Genomic DNA, 6,000 nt, shown 5'->3' on the forward strand with positions numbered 1-6,000 from the left:
ATGCATGCCCTGTTTTTTGCAAAAATGGGCTGTTTTTTGCTCATTTTTGCCCACCCAGCCCCTTGGAGCACTTTGCAGGCCTCTCAAACTCTCTGCATCCTCCATTTTCCACAAAAAATGAGGCCTGCAGAGAGTTTGGGAGGCTTGCAAAGTGCAAAAACTTTTTAAAAAATTTACCTCTTCAAAATCTTGGTGTGTCTTATACTCCAAAAAATATGGTATACAGCTCAAAGGGCAAAAGTGATTGTGAATGGGGATGTGGTGGAGAATTTTTATATAAAAAAAGACACTAGACAAGGAAGTCCATTGTCACCACTATTACTTATATTGACATTGGAAGTGTTAATTAGAAACATTAGGCAGGATCCAGAAATAAAAGGGATGGAAATAAAAATATAAGTTACAAACATTTGCAGATGACCTGATATTCATCTTAGAAGAACCATTAGAAATCGGCCCCAAACTAATAAGAAAAATAGAAGAATATGGAGAAGTTGCAGGACTGAAAATAAATGAATAAAAAACCAAAATAGTAGTTAAAAACTTTACAGAGAAACAGAAAAATGAACTGACAAAGAAAATAGATCTGATAGTAAAAATGGTGAAATATTTAGGAATTTACTTAACAGCATGATGCACAATAATTAAAGAAGATAATTACATGAAGTTAATGCAACAAATTACATTGGATTTGAAGAAATGGAAGACCTTACCACTAGGTGCTAGTTATTACTTTTAAAGCCCTACATGGCTTAGGACCTGGATATCTGAGAGACCGCCTCCTGCCACATACCTCCCAACGACCAATAAATTCTCACAGGTTGGGCCTTCTCCGAGTGCCGTCGACCGGACAATGCCGGCTGGCGGCTCCTTGTGGGAGGGCCTTCTCTGTAGCTGCTCCGGCCCTGTGGAATGATCTACCCGTAGAGATCCGGACCCTTCCCACTCTCTTGGCCTTCGGAAAAGCCACTAAAACCTGGCTGTTCCGGCAGGCCTGGGGCTGTTGAACATGGTCCAGCCCCACTTAAATGGAATGTATGGTGTGTTCTTTTTTAAATTGTATCTCGTTACTTTTTTAACTTTTATTTTTATCCTTCTGTAAGCCGCCCAGAGTCCTACGGGATTGGGCGGCATACAAATTTATTAAATTGCCAATTGCCAATTATCAATGGTAGGAAGAATAGCTACTATAAAAATGAATATATTGCCGAAGGTACTCTCGAAGCTATTTCAAACAATTCTGATAAGATTAGAGAAAAAATATTTTGAGGAACTAAATAAAATAATTTTGAAATATGTTTGGCAAAAGAAAAGAGCAAGAATAAGATTGAAAATGCCACAGGAGTCTTAAAGCAATGGTAGGGTTTGAGTTACCAGACTGGGAGCTGTATTACCAGGCATCTGTATTCACATGAGTGAAAGAATGGATAAACCTGAGGCATAGAAGATTACTCTTGCTGGAGGGACATGATTTACAATTAGGTTGGGGTGCCTTTTTGTGGTACAGAAAAGAAACGCAGTACATGGACATTTTCAAAGACACTATGTGAGGAATGTCCAATTCTTAGTGTGGGAAAATGTTATAACTTTTAAATGCCGAAGGAGAACTTAAAACCAGGCAGGAATTGCAAAACCAAGGGGTGGATTCAGCATGGTGGCCACACCTGCAAATACAGTCTAGATATGAGAAAGATGCCAAGACATAAAGAACCAACAGCACTTGATCGGATACTATTAGGGACAGATGAAAAACTAATAAAGAAACGATATGGTTACTTATTAAGCATTAAAATGGAAGATGAACAAGTGAAAGAAACAATGATAGTATGGGCAATTTTTGGGGGGCTATACTATAGAACTAGACAAATGGCAAAAACTTTGGGATGGGAAGTATAAAATGACAATGGCCACCTCATATAAGGAAACCTATAAAAGGTGGCATTTGCCACCAGCAAGGCTAGCAAAGATGTCTAAAAATATGTCTGCCAAATATTGGAAATGTAATCAGGCTCCAGGTACTAATTATCACATATGGTGGACATGTGTGAAGGCAAAAAAAATTCTGGGGGAAAATACATACGTGCTTAGAAAAGATAATTAAGCAATATATAGATCTAAAGCCAGAAATATTCTTGTTAGGCATACTACCAGAAAGCTACAATAAAGGGGCTACATATTTAATACATGTGTTGACAGCAACAAGAATTGTATTTACACAATATTGGAAAAAAGATGAAAATATAATTCGGAAAATATTAGACTGTGCAGCGATGGATAGACTGACTTTAAAAATAAAAGATAAAGCAGATACAGAATATTACTCAACATGATATGTTTTACCAGTGGTAAGATATAAGAGGTAGAAATTAGAAGAAGAAAGATTATTACTGTATATAAGTAAAAAATGAGTTAGTATGATTATGAATATAAATAAATTAACATATTTTTGTTATTATGATTTTTACTGTTACTATTATTGTCAGAACATTTGTTATTTTTCCATATATAGCTAAAATATAAAATATAAAGAAAAATGGATTTGCTTTGGGGAGACCATGATATGTAATTCTCATTTTACATCCATCCAATAGTTGTGTGTCTAATGAGACTCACCTTCAGCCATCCATCTATACTGAGTCAGCCACCATCCTGGGAAAAAAAATGATTCCATTAGTGTCAAAATACCTGACCAGTAGAAATTGACACAGGATCTTTGATCTTGGCCCATGTCTCCATCCCTACTGCTCCCATCTTCTGTTTACTAACAATACCAACCCAGGATCAGATTGAAAACGAGCCTCATGCTGGGATTTTTGTAGGCAGCAGAACTTCTGGCTTCCTAGGTCTTCTGAATTGTCCTGTCCTGTCGCTCAGAGGAACAGATTGGTGCTGAAATACCACAGGAATTATGCACCCCTCCCCGAAAGCAGCTTAATTCAGACAAACGTTTTCTTGTTCTGCCTGATGATTCTCTAAACTTCCAGTTGTGAAAGAAAGAAAATAGAGGAAGTGACAACAATCTATGGGTGTGTTGAAATGGAGGAACTGAAGAATCATTTGCAGGAGACCCAGAGTTTTAAGGCTCTGAGACATTCTCTTTGAAGTGGGGGGACAAGGAACCCCCCCCCCCAAAGGTACAGAAGGGCATTATCAAGTTTTTTCTCACATTGCCTAGCAGATGGAAAAAATACAGCTAGGATCATAGAGTAGGACCATCCCGTACAAGTGGATCTCAAATCTTTTCTTGAAAACCTCCAGTGATGGAGAACCCACAACTCCAGGAGACAAGCTGTTCCATTGATTGATTGTCATTTTGGGGAAATTTGTCTTTAGTTCCAGGTTAGATTTCTCTTTGATCAGCTTCCACTCATTGCTTCCCTCAGGTGCTAGAAAACACGTATCAAGTCGCTCCCGCCCTCTTTAACCTTCTCTTCGATAGACTGAACACACCTACTTCCTTTAGCCATTAATCATATAACTTAGCCTCCAGACCACTTATCATTTCTGTTGCTTTTCTCTGTACACTTTTTAGGGCCTCAGCATCTTTTTTGTATCTTGGTGGCCAGAGCTAGACACAGTATTCCAATTGTGGCTTCACTAGTGCAGTAAAAATACCATGAGCAAAAGCACTTAGACTTATTTACCGCTTCACAGTGCTTTGCAGCCCTCTCTAAGTGGTTTACAGATTTAGCATATTGCCCCCAACAATCTGGCTTCTCATTTTACCAGTCTCGGATGGATGGAAGGCTGAGTCAACCTTGAGCCAGTCAGGATTGAACTCTTGACAGTGGGCAGAGTCAGCCTGTAATACTGCATTCTAACCACTGCGCCACCACGGCTCATAGAGGAAGTGACATGGCGTCACTTTTGCAGTGCGTGATCTTGATGGTATCCCTCTGTTAATGCAGCCCAGGATGGCATTGGCTTTTTTGGCAGCTGCAGCATACTCCTGGCTTATATTTAAGAGGTTGTCTACTAGGCTAGGGCCCCAAGATCCCTCTTACAGCTGTTGAGCCAGGTACCACTTATTCTATACCTCTGAGTTTGGTTGGTGCGATGGAAGGAGGATTGGGGGGAATTTTGTATTGTAAAACCAACATCCAATCCACTTCTCTCTCTCTCTCAGTTTGCTTGTATCCAAGGGACTGTCTTCTCCCAGTTGTCTCCACTTGTCCCATTTGGTCAGACGGGTTGGACATGTTGCAGGTCCCATCAGCCAAGAAATGTTAACTGGTGGGAACCAGGAGACCAACCTTCTCTGCCATATTCCCTGCCCTCTAGAATATTTTCCCCTCTGCTATTTGGATGACACTGTTTGCCTTCCACAAGACTATGAAGACTTGGTTGCTTGCCCAGGATTGGAGCCCAGAGTGTGTTAAGGGCCCTGTTTATGGATTGAATTAACATCCATATTAATGATACTACTTGGTGCCATTTTTACAAAATTAATTAATTAAATCCAATTTTTATATTCCTATCACACTTGCACACACCTGGAGGATTTACAAATAAAACAGTAAAATGATATAAAAGCTATAGGTAAAAATAAGTGTGCTACACAAAAATGTATTTTGTATCGTTCTGCTTTTATGTTTTACTAGCTGTACCCGGCCATGCGTTGCTGTGGCCCAGTCTGGTTAAATGGAAAAAAAAGAAAAGAGAAAGAGTAAGTTTCTAATATGTTTAATTTCACAATGCTTGTGGGTATACAATATTTTTTGTTGTTCCATTGTCTGTGCAGATATAGAGATTGTCTGGTTTGCCGACTCTAGAACACGCAACATATAATTGTCCATGTGAGAAACAATTTTCAATTGCCGGAAAGACGTTGGACCGGGCACATTTACCAACAGCATGTGAAGAAAGAAACATTCCCAGAGTGGTTCCCTCCGGGCAGGTTCATGCCGTTGCCAGCAGCGGCAAGGTTCGTGAGGGCCTTGCTCACCTGGAGGACCCTGCTACTCACTGCACCGGCCACAGCTCCCCCGGCAGAGGCGGCCTCTGCATAGAAATGAGCCATGGTGGCCCCTGCAAGAGGCGCCATGGAGGACGCTCCTGCAGGCCCAAGCCTGGTGCCCTCCAAGCTCCCTGCGAAGGGCAGCCTCCAGAACGATGGGCTGGATGGGGCCCCTCTGGACGTGGGCAGGGGGACCCCAGCATGGGAGGGAAGCTGGGGGTGTCCCCCATGGGTGTAGTGGGGTGGGCGCTGCCTTTGACCAGGCCTCAGGGCTGCTGGGCCAGGCGAGGCTAGTTGGGGGAGACGGCGCCAGCGTTGTCAGCCTCGTGGAAGTTGTTGAGTGTCTCCTCAGAGGAGCTGCACTCGGGCTCCCCCAGGTCAGTGGCCTGGGAGAGCAAGACGTCCGGGATCTCGGAGGAGAAGTTATCGGTGTGCAACTCGTCCAGGTCGTTGCAGTTCTCTGTGTCTTCGGCGATGCTGTTGTTGAACCTGAGGCTGGCCGAGATCTGCATCGGGGTCACTTGAGAGACCGCCTCCTGCCAATTACCTCCTCACGACCCATCAGATCACACAGATTAGGCCTCCTCCGAGTTCCATCCGCCAGTCAGTGTCGACCCTTTGGGATCTCCCGTAGAGATTTGTACCCTCACCACCCTCCAGACCTTCCACACAGCCCTCAAGACCTGGCTATCCCGTCAGACCTGGGGTTAAAGATTGTAATCTGTCCCCTCCCGAATGGTGAATGTTGTTTCTATTTTTAATTATGTATTGTTTTTTATATGTCATTGTTTGTATCCCCTTCCTCATAAGTTGTAAGCCGCCCTGAGTCCCCCCAGGGAAAAGGGCGGCCTATAAATAAATTTTCCATTCCATTCCATTCCATTCCATGCTGGTGATCTGGAAGCCACTCTTCTTCTTCAACTGGGCGCCCGCCGGACTCCTGACGCCTCCTCCTCCCTGCAAGAGCAGCTCCAGGCTCTGTGGCAGAGGTGCCCCAGGAGGGCGGGAGGAGATGGAGGTGGCGGCAGAGGCTGGGGGAGGTG

The sequence above is a fragment of the Thamnophis sirtalis genome, unplaced genomic scaffold, assembly GCF_051295495.1.
Source record: "Thamnophis sirtalis isolate CommonGarterSnake01/CBP01778 unplaced genomic scaffold, rThaSir2_p1.2 scaffold_4, whole genome shotgun sequence".
Classification (NCBI taxonomy): domain Eukaryota; kingdom Metazoa; phylum Chordata; class Lepidosauria; order Squamata; family Natricidae; genus Thamnophis; species Thamnophis sirtalis.